Source organism: Toxorhynchites rutilus, chromosome 3 (assembly GCF_029784135.1).
Source record: "Toxorhynchites rutilus septentrionalis strain SRP chromosome 3, ASM2978413v1, whole genome shotgun sequence".
NCBI classification, from domain to species: Eukaryota; Metazoa; Arthropoda; class Insecta; order Diptera; family Culicidae; genus Toxorhynchites; species Toxorhynchites rutilus.
This window is the reverse complement of record NC_073746.1, coordinates 304559662-304581991: the sequence shown is the minus strand read 5'-3', so window position 1 is coordinate 304581991 and position 22330 is coordinate 304559662. Positions and strand designations below refer to the sequence as shown.

Here is a 22330-nt window from a genome sequence, read left to right as displayed (position 1 = left end):
ACTGTGACTTTGGGTGAATGTAGTGACCCATTTAACAATTGATTTGCGGTCTGGGACGGGAGCCAACGAGGCTAAATTAAAGCGATTTCGAAATGCACGCTGTGTTGCAATAACCGAACATCCGCTTGAAAAGTAAACCTCAACGACAAAGGCAAGCCTCTAACTATTCCAACGCATGATGGCGACTGAACCGTGTCGGGACAAAACTTTACAGTACCCCCTCTTGAACGAGACAACATCTATGACATCGCGCATTTTAAAAAAGGAAGTTATGCTGCCGCACTCTGTATATACTTTCCACCAGCACCATTATTCCATATTTCTTTACCGCTTCAATCTACTTTCGGCAACGCATAAAAAGACCAATGTCACGCGTGTCATGCAAAAATACAGAAGCCCTCTCGCCAGACGGCATTGAATTCGACCCGATGCTCCGGTCAAACAAAATTTCACCCCGGTTCCTTTTTTTCCATTCTTCCTATGCATCATGCAAAACTTCTCTGAAATCTATAAGCATAAGAAAATAATGTTGTCTGCTCGCTAGCTAGAAGATAATATGCTTGAAATTGAATTTGTTTGTATTGAAGAGGCTTTACTATGATTCGCAATCGCGAATGTAGCTTAAATTGCAATATTTACTCTCTCTTACTCTCTCCACATTGCACGTAGCACGAACGCTGTATTTGACTCGCAGTGGTATAAGATTATTGAAACTCAAACTCGTTTGTACTAAAGAGGCATTAAACTTTGCAAAACATTCGTCCTATAAATAATGTAACTCATCGATTCATAATTTCATAAGTATTAAGGTTTATTTTGTTTCATAAAATCGTGTTCTGTTTTCTGTTTTGGTACCGTTACTGAAAGTCGAATTCCTAAGTCAAAAATGAAAACCAGTGTATGTTCTCGTAAAAGTACAATAAGTTCTCTGAAGCTTTTGTGAAAATGCAATTGTCCTTTTGAATAAGTAGTCTTGAGTCATAATAAATAATTGACACGTGAAAAAACAACGAATTGCTCGCCTCTGGATTTTTTTAAATTGTATCCCAAAAATGTTGAGAAATATGTCGAGTTACCATTTGGATGAAGGTGGACAGCAATTTCCCAGCCGATTCGTAACTGGCTAGGCGCACGGTATATATGTGGTATAAGAGCCGACTGACATATTGCAAATAGCTGATCTGAAATTGCAATAAAAAATTCAATATAGTAAGAATATTGTTTGTTTATTCTTCTTTGGGGCATCCCTCGGTTTTGACACTTCATTGTTTACAACTATCACGAACATACATTGTAGAGCTCTGAAGCGAACCGTGATCTAAAGAGCTATTTTGGCCCGAATCAAGTGCGGATTGTGACGACAGAGGGATATAACGGCATACTATGTCAAAATCTGGTAGAGTCGATGCTGAAATGGGATTGGAAGATAAACAAGAAACACAATCATTCTTCTGATCGACTTAAATTTAACAAAAAGAATGGCCACTTCAGAGTTCCAATTTGATTAAATTAAAAATCTTCATGCTATCCTCGATATCAACGTGAACAAAATATATGTGACAAACAAGCATATTTTGTAATTTTTTAAAAGGCTTGAGAAGAGCTAGACCCACAGCACTCCCGAAACCTCGTCGAAAGCATGCCAAAGCGTCTGCAAGTGGTAATTGAGGTTGAAAAAGGTCGTATGGACTACTGAATATTTGGTTTGATATGATTTTGTTAATTTTTTGTTGGAATCATGAAGCAGATTTTTTTGTTCCTTATTATGTGAATACACAGTTGATACACAGCAAGAGAAACGTTCGTTATTGTAATGTTTTATTTAAAATTTAATCGATATGGAAGGATTTTTCTAGTGTCGGGCACCGCAAAAGTTTTAAACTTGTTACTAGCCTTTAAGTTTACATTGAGGTTACTCGCACGGCAAAAACATTCAAATTGGCAATGGAAAAAAACGTCCAACCATATCGCATTCGTATGCTACTCGGCACTATGTTCCCAAAATCCCTACTTTTAGCGTTACGTAATGTTTGCACAGTGCCTAAGATTGAGGTGCTTAAAAAGAATAATAAATGATATGACCTTTGAGCAATTCCACCTCAAATCAGCGGAAAAACAGCAAATTTGAACGCGACCCTCTTCGATTTTATCGAAGCTTGGTACAAATCATGGAAACTACCCGAAATCACAATTTGTATTGTCATATGACCAATTTTAATTACGACTGGATTTTTATAGAGGCGCATGCAGAAACATTGAATTTTTTTTCAAAAAATCGTAACTCAAAGTCCAGGTGTCCGATTAAAATATTATGTTTGACAAAGTTTTTGAAAATAAATGATCCATTTAGGAAAAAATAACATTTCAAATGTGCTGTTTAAAATCTTACTCAAAAATTAGTTTAATATTAAAAATCTCAAAACACCCCTCCCCTTCCATATTTTTTAATATATTTTTAATGGAAAACCCTTCCAATTTTACAAAATTTGACGTACAGTGGTGCCGTGGTAAACTCATCAAAATGGAGATATGAATTTTTGAAATTTCAATACTTTGTCAAATCGTAACCATTTAAGAAAAGTAACATGAAAAATGGAGTTTACATGCTATTCTAAATGAAAAACTATACATAACGTTTTATCCTAGGACTAACCCTTCTCGAGATATAACCAAGGACAAAAATGGTGGAAATGTTGGAAATAAAAAGGGAATCGACAAATGTCAAAGAATTGAATTTGATCATCCCAACACAACTTAGGTGGACTACACTGACGCAACAAATACAACTACTCTAGACGCTTTTTCAATCGGAAGAAAGTTTTGTCTGAAACGCTGTAGATTTATCATCAGGAAATAAAATGTGAGCGTCTTGTAGGTCAATCTAGTTCGAGTATTCACTAAACTCTCTTAATGTTTCATTTTCATTACACATGTTCTGGGAAAATATTGGAGGTACAAATCGAATAAATATAGATTCTATCGCTTATTACTCATCCATTTCTCGATGAATTTAAAAGATTTTTGAAAAGAAGATTTTTAAAAAAATATATATTTATATAAATAAGTCAATGTTTGAAAATTTTATAAATATCACTTTTGATGTGTTTTTTTATTTACTTTAACACAACTTTTGTGACCCAATCAGTTATCTAGGTTTATTAGCATTTTTTTTTCGAATATACCCGAACTCATCCGAATTTATGGCATAGGCTCTCAAAATTTATCCTGTACTCAAATGGTTAAATGTCTTGGAGTTGGATAATTTTGACGATATAGGTAATGGGCCAACCATCAGCGGGAGTTCGGAGGCTGATTGTTTCTAATGTAAACAGAAACGTGCGCTACGGTGAAATGGAAAAAAAAAGTCACAGGAGGGTTTTGACTGAGAACGACCGCATAGTTGACGTAGGATTCCGTTAGGCTGTTTGTTGATTTTGGATATGTTTTATGAATTATATCGTTAAACTCTTTCATAATGATTCGTGGCCCTGAAAAGGACCGTTTTGTTTGGTTGTTGGGTATTGTTTGTTCATTCCACCAGTGTTTACCGAGTGATGATGACAGTAGGATGGTAAACAGTCGTTAGATGGTGCGTATCAGATAAAAGATACCACCCTCTGTGATCCTAGATGAGATGCCTTCTATGTTATGTATGGATGAAATAAAGAAAACAACTCACTAATGTAATATAAGACAAGTAACTATACCAAACACAATTATCAATTTTTCTCATAAGTAAAAACATGTTACTTTAAAATAGAGAAAACATAGTTGAAATGGCAAAGGTTATTTTTATTTTATAATTTTTACTTTCTGGGTGTTTATTCAACCCAATGCGAATTTTTACTGGACTAACAACACCTAATACTATATGTAGAACCTATGGGAAATAACTTTTTCTAATATATTTTCACTTTTCCAATTTTTCTCGCCGTATAAACTTTTCTTGGGTGAAAATGAACACAACAAAATAGACAGCTTGAACCAAACGACCCGCTCTCGAGCGGGAACACACCTTGGTTCATATTTATGAAAATTGAAATAATTCGTTTCATATATCAACTCATTTTTAACACAGCTGCTACCATATACAATTTTACACTTACACTTGGGCAAACTTTTTCACAATGCACGATCGGTCATTGATATGAATTTTCACGAAGCAACCAACATTAAAGTTCCAAATTGAAATTTTATTTACTAGAATCAAGCGTATCACTCACCCTATTTGAAATATGAAAATGCCCCCGACTTGCACCTTGGGGCATCTTGGGTTTGATGTCTCTGTTAGGGAATACATTTCGGTAGGAATAAAAGCTCCTCCTACTTTCATGTATTTGCAATGCCGATTTCCTCCAGGCAGCTTAGTTTTGATGTCTCTGTTAGGGACCCGCCGCATGTGTCGTCAATTTCAACCAATCAGAAGTGGGTATTTTCGTTAGGATAGTGGTTGAGATTTTCCAATTGTTCGATAGTTAGTTTCATGAAATATGTTATTTTCTTCAATATAAAAAATTGTTATGGAGTGCCGAAATCGGTTGATGCAAAAATTTCATCAATCCATTATGAAATGAGTGAGCAATAAACGTATGAAATTGGACAATTTTCTCGATGTGCTCGATTTTCCATTTTCAATTTGTACCCCAATATGTTCCCGAAAGACGTAAACCTACGTCAAAACGATTGGATTGATTTACAAAATCATGAAAAAGTACAAAACGCTAGGAATAGTAGAGCGGAAGTTATATGACGTCTGAGCGTCTGCAACCAAGATTCACACAAGTCAAACACGGGGGTGGATCAATGCTTGTATGGGGATGCTTTGCAATGGAGTGGATTCAGCATCATTGTCATCATTGTCTTGATTGATGAGAAGATGGCTGGTTAATCTTACGTGTACCTGTTGGAGAAAAACTTGAAGGTGTCACTCAATAATTGAATCTGAGCAGCATTATTTTCCAGTAATACAATGATCCCAAGCACACTTCAAGATGAAAATGCGTAACAATTAAAGATGTAAAAGATAACTGTTGCTGTAGGCATCCCAGAAGAAGAAATAAGGTACATTTTACACAAAGAAATAAATATAAGAAAGCTTTGTGCTGTCTTTGTTCAAAATTGATTACGAACAAAGACGATTTGGCAATGAAAAATCTGGAAGATTTGATGCTCGCTTTGGGTTTTTTTTATCTTAAAAAATGTGGATAGGAAATTTATTATTACTATTCAATCCCTCCGAAAGAGAATCCAGATATTGGACAAGAGATAGATTATATGGGAAAATAAACACATTTTTTTTTATTGCAAGTGTATCGGACTTTGCTACGATAAATTTCCTAGAAGAAATTGTATTCCAAGCCACCGTTTTTCGTACAAGCTCAAGCTTGCACTGCAGCAGAAGCCCATGTATCGCAACGGAGGCGCCAGCAGTAAAAACTTTCTCAAAGGCCTACGCGACGAAAAAAACACCCGAATCTACTTATGTTTACATATTCGTATGTTTATACATAGGTTGCATATGACGACCATCGACAGCGAACCTGCTTCGCAGTAACCGGTTTCGCGAATTTTTGGCTGTTGCATTGTCTGTCTGTTCACGCATCGATCGCGTGATCAGCGAATGCTACGCGATGATCGTTGGCAGTTGGAAGGACGGACAAGAGATAGACATCGGCGACAGGACGGCTAGTGCTGGCTGGCGGGTAGAAACAAACATCGCATATTGACACACTGAGGTCGTGTCTTGCACAATCTTAAACAACTATCTTCACGGGACGATGCCACAACAAGATGCTTATCTTATCGGGAATGCCGGCACCCCCGTACACACAAGGGTGGTATCGTGAATAAGCGAGGAGAATTTAAAGAATTGCTAATCCTGATAGGCGTACGTGCCGCAAATAAAAACACACATCCAAAGCATGTGTGAATAGAAAAATGTGTTATCGCAACGTGTTTCTTTGGCTTACTCACCACTGTCGTCAGGCAAAAGCCGGCGCCGCCGTATTTAGAGCGCGAACTGAGAGTGTGAGTGGTTTTTTGGCGAATGTTTATATTTCGGGTGGCTACTCAAGTTCCCCCCGCTCGAAAACATACATTATTCATAATTTGATTGCAGAACCATGTCGCGCGAATCGATCGAATGGAAGCAATAAATGAGTCGTCGATTGCATATGAACGGCATTGTCCACATGGTCAACACCGTCAAGGGGATTGCTACATCCTTGACAGATTATAGCGCCGATGAAGAGTGCTTCCGATAACTGCCTCCTGCGAAAACGTCCAGTCAGTCACGGTCAACCTTGACAGTGGCTCACCTGTTTTGTTCCCTTTTCCTCGTCGCGAGTGTATGATTCCACCTACTTATTAACGGCACGATACTGCGAAATCGGAATATTCCGCGAATACGATCTCGTACCCACCGCCACTATTTAGCGGTCAAGGCCCGCTCCGCTGTAACGATATTTATATCCACAAACGCGCTGACTTAAATCGCTGAATGATTTATACAACACACGCATACACAAACGCGTTTGCGTCACAACTTATACTCCAACAACAACAAATGCTGAATTCAGGCGGATCTGATCTTCCGACTTTCGTTTTGATATATTCAGTGCTTCCGCGCACCGTTTGTCGCGATAGACTGAAGACCGCTCGGCGAAGTCAGTGCAGCTTTATAACTTTCCTCCGCTTGATTCGTCGCGTCCCAGGCTGAAATTACTGCCCGAGTTTTGTTGACATTCCCGTGACGAAAGCGCGAGCGTCGCGCCGAAATAAAGCCACTTTTGTACGTTCTGTGTACTCTCCCGTTGACGCATCCCACGATCGCGTCGTATCGAGAAGAAATCGTAAACAGCGCCGATCGCAGCAAACCGTGCGCGATATGATCGCACACACCAAACAGGAACATAACAAAAGCATTGCACTGCCGTGTGTTGGTGTGTTAATGGCGGTGCTTGTGTTTACCATATCAGTTCGTGAGCTTTGATGTGAAATGAATGAAAAAAAAAGTTAACAGCTCTCCACATAAAACAATCTTCGAGGCGAAGTCTCGTGAATCTAAACTCGCGTGTGTTCTGCGAGTAGGAAGTTCACATGCGTGTACTCTCGCGCCATACCGCCGCTGCCACGCTCGAGGCGTGTTGCGTAGCTTATTAACTGCTTACCGCCGACTACCGGTATGTAGTTGTGTGTCACTGTGTGTCAAAGACTGACTGGTGCTGAATGGAGGTGTATGCAGGGCATAAAAAATTGCAAGGAGCAATTCGGGTTGAAGGACTCTACTGCCGCTTGTTGTTTTCCGGATAGCGGTATGTATTTATGAAGTATGATTCCAACTGCGTTGATCTAGCGGGTGCCGCACAGTTATGATGATTACACATAACCGTTGCAGGTAACATAGTGGATATCAATGCGGCAAACTGAATCATTCTCACGACAGTGACGAAGGTCATTGGATTAGCTCTGCTAGACTGTGTCGTACAGTGATGCCTCGTTGATAATTGCATCGTGATTGACGGGTGTTTGTTCATGGACCATTAAACCTACATGAAGACCGACTTCGGCCAGACCCCAGGACAAAAATTTTACTAGAGGAGACGTTCCTCCAAAATAAAGATTATTTTGCTGATAATTTCGCACGCAAATTCTTGATCATATGCAGTTGCAAACAGAAAATTACAGTTTTCATCACATATACGACGATGAACTCGGCAGTGTACAAGAAGGAGAGTCTCCAGAAGCGAATTTTGCCATTATACACTACTACTATTATACAGGGTCTTTCAGATTACACATTCACGCAGCAAATGTTAATAACTTTTACAAAAGTTTTAAAATACGAAAATGAAGCTTATTTTAAGACATTTTCGATGCGACCACCCGTTTGGCTAGATAACGCGTTTGAAACGGTGAACAAAATTCTTCATGCACAACTCTAACATTACGACTTCGATACTGTTGAAAATCCGAGTTATTTATTCTCTAAGTTCCCCCAAATTTTGTGGCTTATTAACATAGCAACGGTCCTTCACGTACCCCAGAGGAAGTAATCGACGACGAGAAATGTTGAAAATCTTACCATAAGAAAACAAAGTTTCATTAAAGCCTTCGGTTGCTCGAATGGTACGATTTCACTAAAAATACACGTTCTTGTAAATTGTAGATCTTGACACTAAAAACCATCCGATCAGACTGATTGAGTAGCCGAAAATTATCGTCCCGAAGTGGGGAATGCAGTGTTACCATCGACGGAGCGAAAAAACAATTATGAGTAGCTATTCGATTTCTTTGCGTTAGCTTTTAGATTGTTAGATTGTCTACCTGTCTTATGAACAATTTTAACAGGCGGACGAGAAAACACTTTTAGAAAAAGTGTGAAATGATATATTGTTGCATAAAGATTAGTATACTTCCTTAATGTGATGGCTGAAAGCAGACAAACGACCGCAAAGAGTTATATAATGCCCGAAGTGGTAAACGAGCAAATTTAATCAAATAATTCCGTAGTCTAACGTCAACAATGCATTACTGGAAGTTTTGTTTATCGCTAGTAGCTACTAATCTCCATCTGAAGATGAAGATGTAGAAAAATGATTGAATGAAGGTGGGTTCAGATGAAAGGTTTGAACCCGATAATCAATTCTGCTTATTTCGTAGTGTTGTGTGGTATAATCAAATGTAGCCATCATTCATGTAGATTACATTCTTCACGGTGGAGAAGTTTCACCCAAACAAAAAAGAAATTAAGGATATTCGGGATAATATGGAAATTACAAATAAATTACCTTCAACAATTCCTCACCCCCAACTACAAATGTGAAATAAAAAAAAATGATTTTTTTAGATTCTCTACCTGTCTTATAAACAATTTGAACAGGCGGACGAGACACCACTGTGGAAAACGGAGGCATTGATGGTCTAATAACGAAAACAGTACGTAACTTTTACAATGCAATTTTTCTGGAAAATCATTGGTCATTTCGAATTCGTACAGAAAAAAACACTTATAACTCAGGAATGGGATAACATACGAAAAATATTCACCTATCAAAACCAGAATATTGCACTTCCATAGAAAAATATCATTATAATTATTTCTCTTCATTTCTAATATAACTGTCATATCTATACTGAATATATACTGTCATATCTAAATTGTGATATCCCTCATCAAAGTTAGTCCCAAAATCTGGTCATTTATGCAGAGTCCAGAGCCGTTCTATCATTTTTTTGCTTCATAATTTCCCAATATTTTTGTATTAGGCGGAATTGGGGTCAATGGATGGATTTAGGTTCTCCTCTAGGCTGTAGTGGCAGCTCGCTAAAGCTTTGAATTTCTTTTGTGAGCGGCACGCGTTTCTCGAGGCATTCTTTTTGGTACTAGGGGAAGTGGGGCATAGTGGTCACCCTAAGGAATGTGCCCATTTCCGGCGTCCACATACCGCTTCAATTCTATTTTCTCAAATAATATTATAGTTCAACTCATTGTTGTTCAAGATAGCAAACAGCTTTTACTATAAAAATTCAAAATAGTACACTTTTAATCATTAGAAAAAAAGGTGAAAAATCGATTTTTTTTTTGCTTGGAGGTAAAGTGGTCACCTAGTGGGGGAAAAGTGGTCACTCGCACATATCAAGCTAAATGGGATAGATTTATGCGTTTTTTTTCATCAAAATTTGTTCAAATCATATTTGATATAGTAGGTACATGTGATGCGGTATATTAGCTTTAGTAAACAGAACATTGTAAGTTGTTATTCACCTATGACCACTTTGTCCCAAAACATCAAAATATTTTCTATGCTAATTAATCACTGAGATTAAACAAAATATCTGTTCACCTCTCCTAGAATATGTGAACAGTCGTCCAAACTGATGATTTGTCCAATATATCAGATTAAATGAGCTAAATTTCATGAGAAACTTCTTAGATACCATGCGCATAAAACTACGGTCGAATGGCTATCGAGAGAGCAATTCCTGTTTTTATTTACATTTTGACATGCGACAGCTCTACTGAAGTACAGGGTGGCTCAAAAGTCATTAAATTCTTCAAACATAAGGTGACTATCAATACGGCATCTATAGTTAATAGTTATACTACCAAACAAGCAGCTGACCAATTTGCCCCCACTACCCCAACTTTGAATTCATCGATCTATTTGTGACAAAAACCTAGCTTTTCGCTTCACTGGTGAAAATATATTGCCAAATCATGAACTTCCCAGCAATTTTTTCCATCAAAGCGAACCCAAATCTGCCAGCGACATTTCCTTATGCTGTGACTAGGTAAAACTTTTGACTAGAATGCTGTCCAAAGTCCATTCTCACGTAAGCTTTATCGTTAATGAACAGGCATCCTTAGTACGTCAACAGAACCTGTTCATACAAACTGAGAGCATGAGTTTTGATCACTACCCAACTAACAAGTCTCCATCAGTGTGGCGTTTCTATGATAGTTTTGTTCTGATCTATGCTTAACTGAACTATTCAACCCTTATTCATGCAAATTAGGAAAAATAATCAAGCTATAACCAATATTATTCGTTAAATGCAGTTCGAAGTCAATTAGAAAACGTTTATCCAACTCCAAGGTTTGGTGAAAACATTTATTCGACCATAATTTGTTTTGTATAGCTCTACTTAGACTGCGCTATCAAAGAAGATGATCTTTGTCTAACTGCATTATATTTTTTAGCATACGTAGAATTCGCTTGAACGTGTCGCTACAAAATATACAACTCCGACAGAACAAAAGTAATAGAAAAAATGGGGAAATATCCAGAAATATCCAGAATTAAATGTTCAACTGCTTCAGACTACGATTACATTGGGTCCGAGTCAATACACAAATTTGATTGTACGATTACTGACAAAAAACAAACCATTCTGTTCACTCGAAACGGGCGTGTTCGTACGAAGGAACGGAAAGCAATGTAGCCACACCAATTTCAATTTCTTGTACGGTTGTTTTTTTTACATTATAGCATGACAACGCACCGACGCACATCGCTTAATCCGTGAAGGACGCAATAAAAACTTTGAACTGAGAAACGTTACCGAACCCGCCGTATTCCCAAGACCTGGTCCCGTCAGATTATCACCTTTTGGTTACAATAGGAAAGATGGGTGTGTAGTTCTAATGAAAATATTTTGAGGTTCCCCGGAAAATTATGTTTTATTCATCGAACAAACCGGACAATTTCAACATGCATCAAAAAATCGAAAAAATCTGTTGAGGTGAAACTAATCCTGCTGGATTAAGAAACATAAATGAAATCCATATTGTAAAGCAACGAAATCCGGACAACTGATCGACTTTTTTTTGTCAGTAGTCCCTTAAATTTGGCCCAGCAAGTATTTCCCGAGCAATGGATAAGCATAAAGGCAAAAGAATTCCGACTATAACAAAAGTTCATGGAAGCCAGACAAGTGCTGCTGGTTAGAAATGGTTCGCACCCAATTCACCTTCCCAACGTGTGATGTAAATCACCCGTCGACGTGGACGATTATTGTCCTCGATTATGTAATTCCACATCCCAGGAAGTTACATTCAATATTTTGACGTCACAGTTTCTGGCATTTAGCTAAGCCGGAATGCATCATCCCTGGCATTGCCAAACATTGCCAATTTCTCGCTCAAGTTCAAGTTCACACGTTCTGTGTTGGCAGTCAAAATATTTCCTACGCAGCGTGATGGGATCTTTATTTTAAACACCCGATGCACCCGTCTCCCAAAAGTTATTCTAATAATAGCCGAAAATTGTTCACAAACTGAAACGCAGACACCGTTCCTCGATGGGCAAACAATTCAATTTGGGTTGGGTGTTGATTACTCAGCTCAAATCTAACTGAGATGGAAAATTTCAATCGGACCTAGTTTAACCAGCCAGCATCATCCCCTCCAATAAGTCATCTACCGAACCACTGACCTCATTATCAACCGTCAGATGATAGAGCGCCGGGGCGAGAGTACATGTAAATAGTAACACCTTATCCCCGAGCGCGGGATGCAGCCAATGGGCGGCAGAGTTCCGGATCTAGCGCCGTTTGTTTCCAAATTCTGTTCCGATACGGAGTTGTGTTTGTGTGAGAGAGAATGAGATGGGATGTTCATTGCACCGTATGCAGATAATTCACCCGTTAACGACTTGTTTTGCGAATCATTAATATAAACACCAAAAACAATGGCCACAGCCAGGGTCCCGGCGGTTCAGAGCAAAACAACTACACTGCGTGAGGTGCGATAAGTGCCGATTGACTTTAAAATGTCCTCGCGGTTCGTTCCTTATTTTGGGATGTTTTTGAGAGCCACTTTTTTTGGAGGCGGAGAAATGAGGCTTATCGCCGAAGTGCGGTCAATAAATTCGATTTCATAGCTTTCGGAAGTCGCGTGATGTTTTTACGCGCCTGCACATAGGAATCACGAATCATGGCACGCTCCACTATCTCCTAAATTAAGTAATTGTTTACGAGGGTTTTATTCTTATTAATCAAAATACGAGATTTCCAGGAATTATGGTGCTGTCTATCTGTGACACTGCAACGATCAATGGTTGGTGCATGTAGAGTGAGCCTCCAGCGCCTCCACGCCAGATTTCGATTGGAAACAAATTGAATGCGCCTAACAGACAATTTATCGCATCCTGGAGGCACACCACTTCGCTCATTGCGGCACAATGCGAGCTATGGGTTTCCGTTCGGCGGATGAAATTAGCATAAAATGCGTCTAGGAAAATCGTTGTCTATGCTACTCCGCCGTACGCCTTCTTGGGTGTTATGAAGGCGGAGCAGATCTTGATACGAACATTGAGCCCCAGGAAAACCCACCCACGCACAAGCACCATGAAGTACGGACTCAATTGACAGAGCATAAACTAGTATCGCATGTCTGAGACATGGGTTCACTTCGGAGCGGATGTAATTGCTTGCTCTGTTCTGTAGCAACAGGATTGGATCATTATTCAGTTAGGATACTGAAAAAGTGAATCAAACAGTAGTTTTTGTGATCGAAATTGATCGGATTGCTCTACTATTGCTCACGCTCCAGCCATAAACATTGCTGTTCAATCAAGTCATGAATGGATTTTGTTTAGAGATCTACATTCCTAACCATTTAAAACTACAGTTCGCTAACAGTGATGATTCCAATTGAATCATTATTTGTACAATACTGTCAGATGATGAAGAAGCAACAAAATACGGTGCACTAGCAGTACCGTACGAAGAATCCGTCTGCGAGCAGGATTTCGTTCTGATCGAGCAAGCAAGCAATCAAACGAGAGGTTGAAGCAAATTCTAATGGCCAAATTCGTGCACGTTCTGTTGTTCCAAAGATAGGTACCAAAGATGACTACTCATTGATCACGGAATCGGAGGCAGTTAGGTGGATTTGGGTTTTTGTTCCACAGGTGCGCTTGTATGACTACTCTCAGCCACCAGATATTTTTAACTATTCCAGTCGTATGTCTGCTCCCAGTCACCACATCAAGAAACTATACTAATCTTATACTTTATTCAACAATGTATCAGTCCACACTTCTTCTAACGAATCTCAATGTCTAGTGAACCTTTCTTCGAATTAAAATGAGAGACATGATTGATTAACCCCATGTATTGTAGAATTGAGTAGATATAAAGAGCAAGGATTGTTCTGTACATTCAAACAGAAAGAAAGAAGGCAACAAACATCACATGTTTAGTCAATACATATCAAATGTTCGCACAAAAAATATAAATCTTTTATCTTTCAGAATCTCATAAGTTTTTTACCGGTCTGATGATTATTAGTTCTTAGAGATAGTGATTGTGATACAGCGCGGACTCGATTATATAAAGTTTTTGATTTCTTTTCACTAATCGATATAATAATCGAATCCTATATATAATCGAGTCAAAAAATGTTTTTATTTTTATTTTTTGCATTATTTTTCGTTTTCTGAAAATAAAAGAGGAATTTGATTTTTGATTTATCCCCTTAAAGTCAGAAAACTCATTTCTCACATGAAAAAAAATAATTTATCCAGAATCTCTCAGGAGGTTATAGACGATCATATTTGATGAAAAAAATCCTTCTACGCATATGTTCGAATTTCAACAATGACAGAGTTATAGAACTTTTTTCTTTGTTTCGGACTCTGTTGCCTCAAACATGCTCTACATTAAAAAGTACCCTACGGAAGACGATTCTGATACTTTCATTTGAAAGATGAGAAAATTTAGTACAGGATATAGTAGTGGAACAATTAAATTAGTGGATTTTAATAACATTTTGGAAGTGGAAAATTTTTAAAGTTAATAATTTTTAATGTGTTATTATTAATTTTATCCTAAAAATTTATTTCAAACTACATTGTTTCTAACAATTAAATTGAAACTCTTTGACCGCTCTACAAATTGTTCTTTGATACCCAACTTCTATCTTTCTTAATTTGAATGCAATATCGATATAAACAATTCCTGGTGAAAATTCAAGCAAAATCTTCAAAATTACATTCCTATTTGAAATATAAAAAAATAGTTTTTTTCCAAACTGTATATAATCGAGTCCAAAATTGTATATAATCGAGTCCGACCTGTAGTAAAATTCTGCAGACTTTATTCTAAAATTCGATTTGACGAACTGAAACTACCTTTTATTTACTTTGAAACGAAAAAGATTTTCAGTGTTGAAGACGATTTTAAATCAAGACGAACAATCAATCGTTTAAAAAAAGTAAACTTTGAACCGCTTGATAGATACAGTTTAAAAAAATCTCATTCTCAAAAATCACATAAAAAGCTCTTTTGTATCGAACCCTCAAAAACCACTTGGGCAGCAGCTCAATGTTTTTCCTAGGAAGTTCATTCATATATCCTTCATTCGTTGTAAAAAGGTCAAAAATCAGTCAGGCGATTATAAATAAATCATAATGAGAATGGGAACAATATTATACATTAAAACAAACAAAAATTCTTTAAATTTTGATAAACTATGTCCAAAAATCTCTGATTTTCTAAAATGATATAATCAGGGTTAGTTCGAAACCTTTCAATTCATAAAAAAAACTTCATTTTCAAAATGTTTCGCCTAAAATTAGACGTTCGGAGAGAATGGCAATATTTTTTTCTTAGAAAGTTCACTTAGAATCGTTCACCTTTTAATCGTTGGTAAGAGTTCGAAGATTGGTCCAGCGTTTCAAATGTACCGAATTTTACAAAATGGTAAAATCGACAAAAAGCTGAATTCTCAGACCATCCTAACAAAGAAGAATGAATTTTCGAAGTTCGAGCATAATCAGAGTATTTTTTTCTGAAGTTCTTGCGGTAGTTGCGTGTGTCAATTTAAAAAAAAAAATCAAATTTTCACTCGTATGTTTGTTTATTTTGATTGTATCTTGTTCTCCCGACACTCTTTAGAATCTTTCGTTGTGTATTTAGTTGTTAAGTCACATTTTCCCTGTATCTTTTTCCATTGAATTCCTACTTTGAACTCTCACCTCTGATAACTGGGACCTAACCATCTTTCGACTTGGGATTAAGTTTTTCAGTTAGGGCGACAAATCACTGTATGCGTTTTACGGGGAAAGGAGATAGAGGAACATATTGCAGTTTAAGGTGAAGGTGGAAGCTAGCCATTGTAGTAGTATAGGTAAACCCTCGTGTAAAAATGGGGTAATAGTGTTTGTGAGAGAAGAGCAAAGCACACGTAAATAGATCAATTCACTTATCACACTGTGTGGCGCTTCATTGACACGAGTCTTTGAATTCATTTGAAAAAAAAAACAAATAACAATTCAATACTAAAGTAAAATGTATGAACGATATGTTCCGATGAACAATTGCAAATATAAATATATATAGAAGGTGCATTTGTATATGATTCTGATTATACGCGAGCGTAACATGAGCAAATTTATAACACATGCGAATAGGGGCACTTTTGGTATTAACAAGTTCTTCCGCATAGTAACTCGATGTTGATAATTCCTTAATATTTTCCTTCGTTGATCGTATTGTTTTCACATATTCACGTTGGAAAGCCTTAACCCTTCTCTTCGTTGGCCGAGGCATTTAGATTGAATTTAATACTTTTCCGTTTACTGTTTTTGAAAGCATAGGCAGCCGTGGCAGTGTTCCGAGATCTGCAATACAATTTTCTTACCCAATGTTAAAGTTGCTAAAACTTACATTATAGTCCCATTAAACGTAAAAATAATAATTGTATTGATATCAACACAATTTTATTCTATTGATTTTCATGACATGGGACGCTATGACTCCGGAATAACATTTTATTGGGTGGTTTTTATAGCTGTTTCGATGATGTTGTTTGGCATCAGTGTCGAAAAAATAACGATGCTTCCACCAATACAAACAAAACCATTGCAGAAGATTGAAAAACGAAAATTTAACTTTCAGAGCACTTGCTCGAGTTTTCCGACGTTCTTCACTATACGGTGCGAAAGCAGATGAAAATTTAATATCTTGTGAGTAATCGATTAGAGTTTGGTTGATGTTACTTGATGGGAAGTGTGCGAAAACGATCATTTTCTTCACACTGTTTCGCAAAATTATTGATTTTCGGGCGAGAGGTGAGGGAGGGAGATGAAAGAAATGAGCGCCATTGTGGCAGCCATTTGTGGCTAGCTTCCACCTTCACCTTAAGCTCCACCTGTTAGCAAACTAATTAACGATGAATTATTTGCCCGTTGATTTTCGTGCCATCTGGTGGAGGATGCTTGTGTGTTTTTGCATCACACGCCAACATTGTTGTTGTTTAATGCGTTGACAAAGATAGATTGAAGTGGGCAAGAAATGTGGAATAATGGTGGTGATGCAACAAATATCTAATCGTATGTGTCCGAGTGTTTGTCAACTGCGAAAAAGACCATCGAGATAGTTGTTACAACTGTAATACAAAGAAGAAGAACGTTCACAGTGTATATAGTTTATTGTTCTAACGAGGGCAAGAATGAATTATAAATCAGCTATCTTCAAGGGCTTCTACAAAGCCGTTTATTCTTTTAAGAATCACACAAACTTTAGTACTAAAGCGTTGTTCCTCAAATGTTCTATAGAATCAAAAATAATATTCAAAGTAATGATCAAGCGACGTGTATTAGACGCTACCTCCTGCGTTCACCATGTTTAGCCAACCGAGACTTTACTGCTATACTCAATCATGATTTTTTCCCCCCCTCTTATATCTCCTTATCCCCCCTCTTGTACAGTTTTTACGTCAATGATATGGATGATTGTCTAACTAGAGACTGCACGCTGAGACAACTTGCAGACTGCAAAAGTCGTTGCAAGATACCCTGAACAATCTGTTCACGTGGGCCCTCAAGCTGGGTATCGAATTCTCTACGGAGAAAACTGAAATGGTCGTTTTTTCTAGGAAGCACGAACCCGCCCAATTCCAGCTTCACCTATCCGGCAAAACGATCCAACACTCTATGTTTTTCAAATACCTGGGTGTATATTTTGATTCTAAGTGTACCTGGGGGAGACACATTGCGTATTTGAAACAGAAATGCCAGCAAAGAATCAATTTTCTCCAAACAATTACCGGAACATGGTGGGGTGCCCATCCAGGAGACCTCATTCAGTTGTACAAAACAACGATATTATCAGTGTTGGAATATGGCAGTTTTTGCTTCCGATCAGCTGCCAGGATTCATATTCTCACGCTGGAGAGAATACAATATCGTTGCTTGCGTATAGCCATGGGGTGTTTGCATTCGACACATACGATGAGTCTCGAAGTTTTGGCAGGAGTACCCCCGCTTACTCTTCGGTTCACAGAACTATCCTACAGATTTCTCATCCGTTGCAAGATCATGAATCCATTGGTGATTGATAACTTCGAAAATCTATTCCAACTGACTCCTCAGTCAAGTTTTATGTCTTTATACCATGAGTACCTTACCCACGACGTGCACCCTTCACCAGGCATCTCCAACCAAGTTTGCTTCCCATACTTCTGCAATTCCTCTGTCATTTTTTATCTGTCCATGCGACAAAAAATCCATGGAATCCCAGATCACCTACGCTCCGATTCTATTCCGCCGATATTTTCGGCAGAATATGGGAAAGTTGGATCTGATAAAATGTTCTTTACTGACGGTTCATTCATAAACGGGTCCACTGGCTTCGGCATCTTCAATGAAAATTCCAGTGCCTCTTTCCAACTCAAAGATCCTTGTTCCGTGTATGTCGCTGAACTGGGTGCGATATATTACGCATTAGGGATCATTGAAACATTGCCCATCGACCACTATTTTATTTTTTTAGACAGTCTCAGCTCAATAGAGGCAATCCGCTCAATGAAAGTTGATAAATGCTCATCTTATTTCCTAACAAGAATAAGACAACTATTGAGTGTTTTGGTCGAAAAATTATTCAAGATTACCTTAGCATGGGTTCCCTCTCATTGCTCGATTCCGGGGAATGAGAAAGCGGACTCGCTAGCTAAGGTGGGCGCTTTAGAAGGCACACTTTTTGAAAGGCAAATTGCTTATAATGAATTTTTCCACATTCCTCATCAGTATACGCTCGTAAGTTGGCAGCGCATGTGGAGTGGTGATGAGTTCGGTCGTTGGTTACACACGATTATCCCAAAGGTCTCGACGAGTGCATGGTTCAAGGGATTGAATGTAGGTCGTGATTTCATTCGCGTGATATCTCGGCTTATGTCCAATCACTACAACCTAAACGCGCATCTCTATCGCATTGGGCTCGCAGCAAACAATCTTTGTGATTGTGGCGATGGCTACCACGACATCGAGCATGTTGTCTGGTCGTGTATCCGGTTCCATGCTGCTCGCTCTCAGCTCTCTAGAGCACTGAGAGCACAAGGCAGACAATCCCCGTCCGGGATATCTTAGGTAGCCGTGATCCTGATCTTCTGCTTCATCTATACCTGTTCCTCAGAAACGCCGATGTCAACGTTTAATGATGTTTCCTTCGTTGTGTCCCTGTTTCATATCCCTCCTATCCGATCGATAAACTTTTACTTAGTCGCGGCAATACATACACACACTCTTTACAGATGCACGGGCCGAAGGTTGTGCAGTCCACTGATTATTCAACAAGAGCCAAAGGTTGTACCGCTCGTGACAACTCTACACGAGCTGATGATTGCACCGGCTAGTGACCATTCTATCCTGGATTCCTCGAGTCGAGAAAGACGCACCACGCTAGATATGGGGTACAGACTAGGGGGGCGTTGCTGATTAATGGTCGGCTGCATCTCAATAGGAAGTATCCCGTGTCGGCCACACGTACAGAGCATCGAAGACTGCAACATACCAATTATGAGAACACTTGTAATACTAACCTCGAGCCAACCGCGAGTAATCGGTTACATATTACTAACATAGTTGTAAGACAAAAATTGTCAAAATATTGAACTCCCGGCCCCGTCAGGCTAACGCCACATGTGCCTTAATAAAATATATATTTTGGAAAAAAAAATGATTATTTTTCCCATTTATAATTCTATTTCTTGTAAAAAAATAAATTTCAATATATTTAAAATTTATTCCTTTAATTATTTTTATCTCATTTGATGCTCTATGTGTATATGTCTTTGTTTGTTTCTGTTTTTTCTGTTATGCTCAACCATTGTTCAATAACTTAATTTTCGTGAAATAAAATGGTTCAAAAATCTAGTCTTAAGATTATTTTGTTAATCTTAAGGCTAGAAAAAGATTAACAAAAAGCAATACAAATGCTTTTTTGCAATATTTTATTTCTTTTAGATTTGGTTTAAAAATTGAAATTTATTGATCTATTTTATTTTCTTTTATCAACATTTATAATCTTTTTTTCAAAAACTATTAAAATTATTTTTTTGGTTTTTTTCCTTCATTCTGTCATATTTTGGAGGTTATTAACTCAATGAACGCTATTTGAGTGTGTGAATACTTTTGCTTCGATTGTTTGTTTTATTTAGAGATAATTCATGCCATTTTCAACATCATATTGGTTTTCATTGAATGTTTATTTTTTATATGTTCCTCTGTCTTCGTCGTGGCATCCGTGTTAAATCGGGCGAAAAATGAATTCGCTTTGGAAATAACGATACTCTTTGTTAAACCACTCTCATCCTTCTCATTTGTTCAATGTGTTCCAGAAATGGATAACTTTGGAAAGGGGAAGTATTCAGAAATTTCTTCAATTATGAGATTTTGAAAAACATTTCGAAAAACATTTCATATCTTCCAACAAAAAATGTAGTCTATTCAAGCTGGGTATCGAATTCTCTACGGAGAAAACTGAAATGGTGGTTTTTTCTAGGAAGCACGAACCCGCCCAATTCCAGCTTCACCTATCCGGCAAAACGATCCAACACTCTATGTTTTTCAAATACCTGGGTGTATATTTTGATTCTAAGTGTACCTGGGGGAGACACATTGCGTATTTGAAACAGAAATGCCAGCAAAGAATCAATTTTCTCCAAACAATTACCGGAACATGGTGGGGTGCCCATCCAGGAGACCTCATTCAGTTGTACAAAACAACGATATTATCAGTGTTAGAATATGGCAGTTTTTGCTTCCGATCAGCTGCCATGATTCATATTCTCACGCTGGAGAGAATACAATATCGTTGCTTGCGTATAGCCATGGGGTGTTTGCATTCGACACATACGATGAGTCTCGAAGTTTTGGCAGGAGTACCCCCGCTTACTCTTCGGTTCACAGAACTATCCTACAGATTTCTCATCCGTTGCAAGATCATGAATCCATTGGTGATTGATAACTTCGAAAATCTATTCCAACTGACTCCTCAGTCAAGTTTTATGTCTTTATACCATGAGTACCTTACCCACGACGTGCACCCTTCACCAGGCATCTCCAACCAAGTTTGCTTCCCATACTTCTGCAATTCCTCTGTCATTTTTTATCTGTCCATGCGACAAAAAATCCATGGTATCCCAGATCACCTACGCTCCGATTCTATTCCGCCGATATTTTCGGCAGAATATGGGAAAGTTGGATCTGATAAAATGTTCTTTACTGACGGTTCATTCATAAACGGGTCCACTGGCTTCGGCATCTTCAATGAAAATTCCAGTGCCTCTTTCAAACTCAAAGATCCTTGTTCCGTGTATGTCGCTGAACTGGGTGCGATATATTACGCATTAGGGATCATTGAAACATTGCCCATCGACCACTATTTTATTTTTTTAGACAGTCTCAGCTCAATAGAGGCAATCCGCTCAATGAAAGTTGATAAATGCTCATCTTATTTCCTAACAAGAATAAGACAACTATTGAGTGTTTTGGTCGAAAAATTATTCAAGATTACCTTAGCATGGGTTCCCTCTCATTGCTCGATTCCGGGGAATGAGAAAGCGGACTCGCTAGCTAAGGTGGGCGCTTTAGAAGGCACACTTTTTGAAAGGCAAATTGCTTATAATGAATTTTTCCACATTCCTCATCAGTATACGCTCGTAAGTTGGCAGCGCATGTGGAGTGGTGATGAGTTCGGTCGTTGGTTACACACGATTATCCCAAAGGTCTCGACGAGTGCATGGTTCAAGGGATTGAATGTAGGTCGTGATTTCATTCGCGTGATATCTCGGCTTATGTCCAATCACTACAACCTAAACGCGCATCTCTATCGCATTGGGCTCGCAGCAAACAATCTTTGTGATTGTGGCGATGGCTACCACGACATCGAGCATGTTGTCTGGTCGTGTATCCGGTTCCATGCTGCTCGCTCTCAGCTCTCTAGAGCACTGAGAGCACAAGGCAGACAATCCCCGTCCGGGATATCTTAGGTAGCCGTGATCCTGATCTTCTGCTTCATCTATACCTGTTCCTCAGAAACGCCGATGTCAACGTTTAATGATGTTTCCTTCGTTGTGTCCCTGTTTCATATCCCTCCTATCCGATCGATAAACTTTTACTTAGTCGCGGCAATACATACACACACTCTTTACAGATGCACGGGCCGAAGGTTGTGCAGTCCACTGATTATTCAACAAGAGCCAAAGGTTGTACCGCTCGTGACAACTCTACACGAGCTGATGATTGCACCGGCTAGTGACCATTCTATCCTGGATTCCTCGAGGCGAGAAAGACGCACCACGCTAGATATGGGGTACAGACTAGGGGGGCGTTGCTGATTAATGGTCAGCTGCATCCCAATAGGAAGTATCCCGTGTCGGGCACACGTACAGAGCATCGAAGACTGCAACATACCAATTATGAGAACACTTGTAATACTAACCTCGAGCCAACCGCGAGTAATCGGGTACATATTACTAACATAGTCGTAAGACAAAAATTGTCAAAATATTGGACTCCCGGCCCCGTCAGGCTAACGCCACATG

At 38.5% G+C, this 22330-nt stretch overlaps 2 protein-coding genes across 6 annotated transcripts in view; both read right to left on the bottom strand.

The window, feature by feature from the left end:
• Window positions 1-22330, bottom strand: part of LOC129776980 (V-type proton ATPase subunit e 2-like) — a 176322-nt gene that overhangs the window by 114015 nt on the left and 39977 nt on the right. The window lies entirely within an intron of this gene.
• Window positions 1-22330, bottom strand: part of LOC129776976 (protein phosphatase 1 regulatory subunit 3A) — an 82893-nt gene that overhangs the window by 55606 nt on the left and 4957 nt on the right. For 2 of the 5 annotated variants that reach the window (XM_055782975.1, XM_055782979.1), the window contains exon 2: window positions 1077-1181. The exons of 2 other annotated variants lie outside the window; for them this stretch is intronic. The gene's annotated coding sequence lies outside the window, so the exon portion shown is untranslated. Of the gene's footprint in view, window positions 1-1076; window positions 1182-6317; window positions 6622-22330 lie in introns of those variants that run through there. One more of the 5 variants, XM_055782977.1, reaches the window with a different exon arrangement.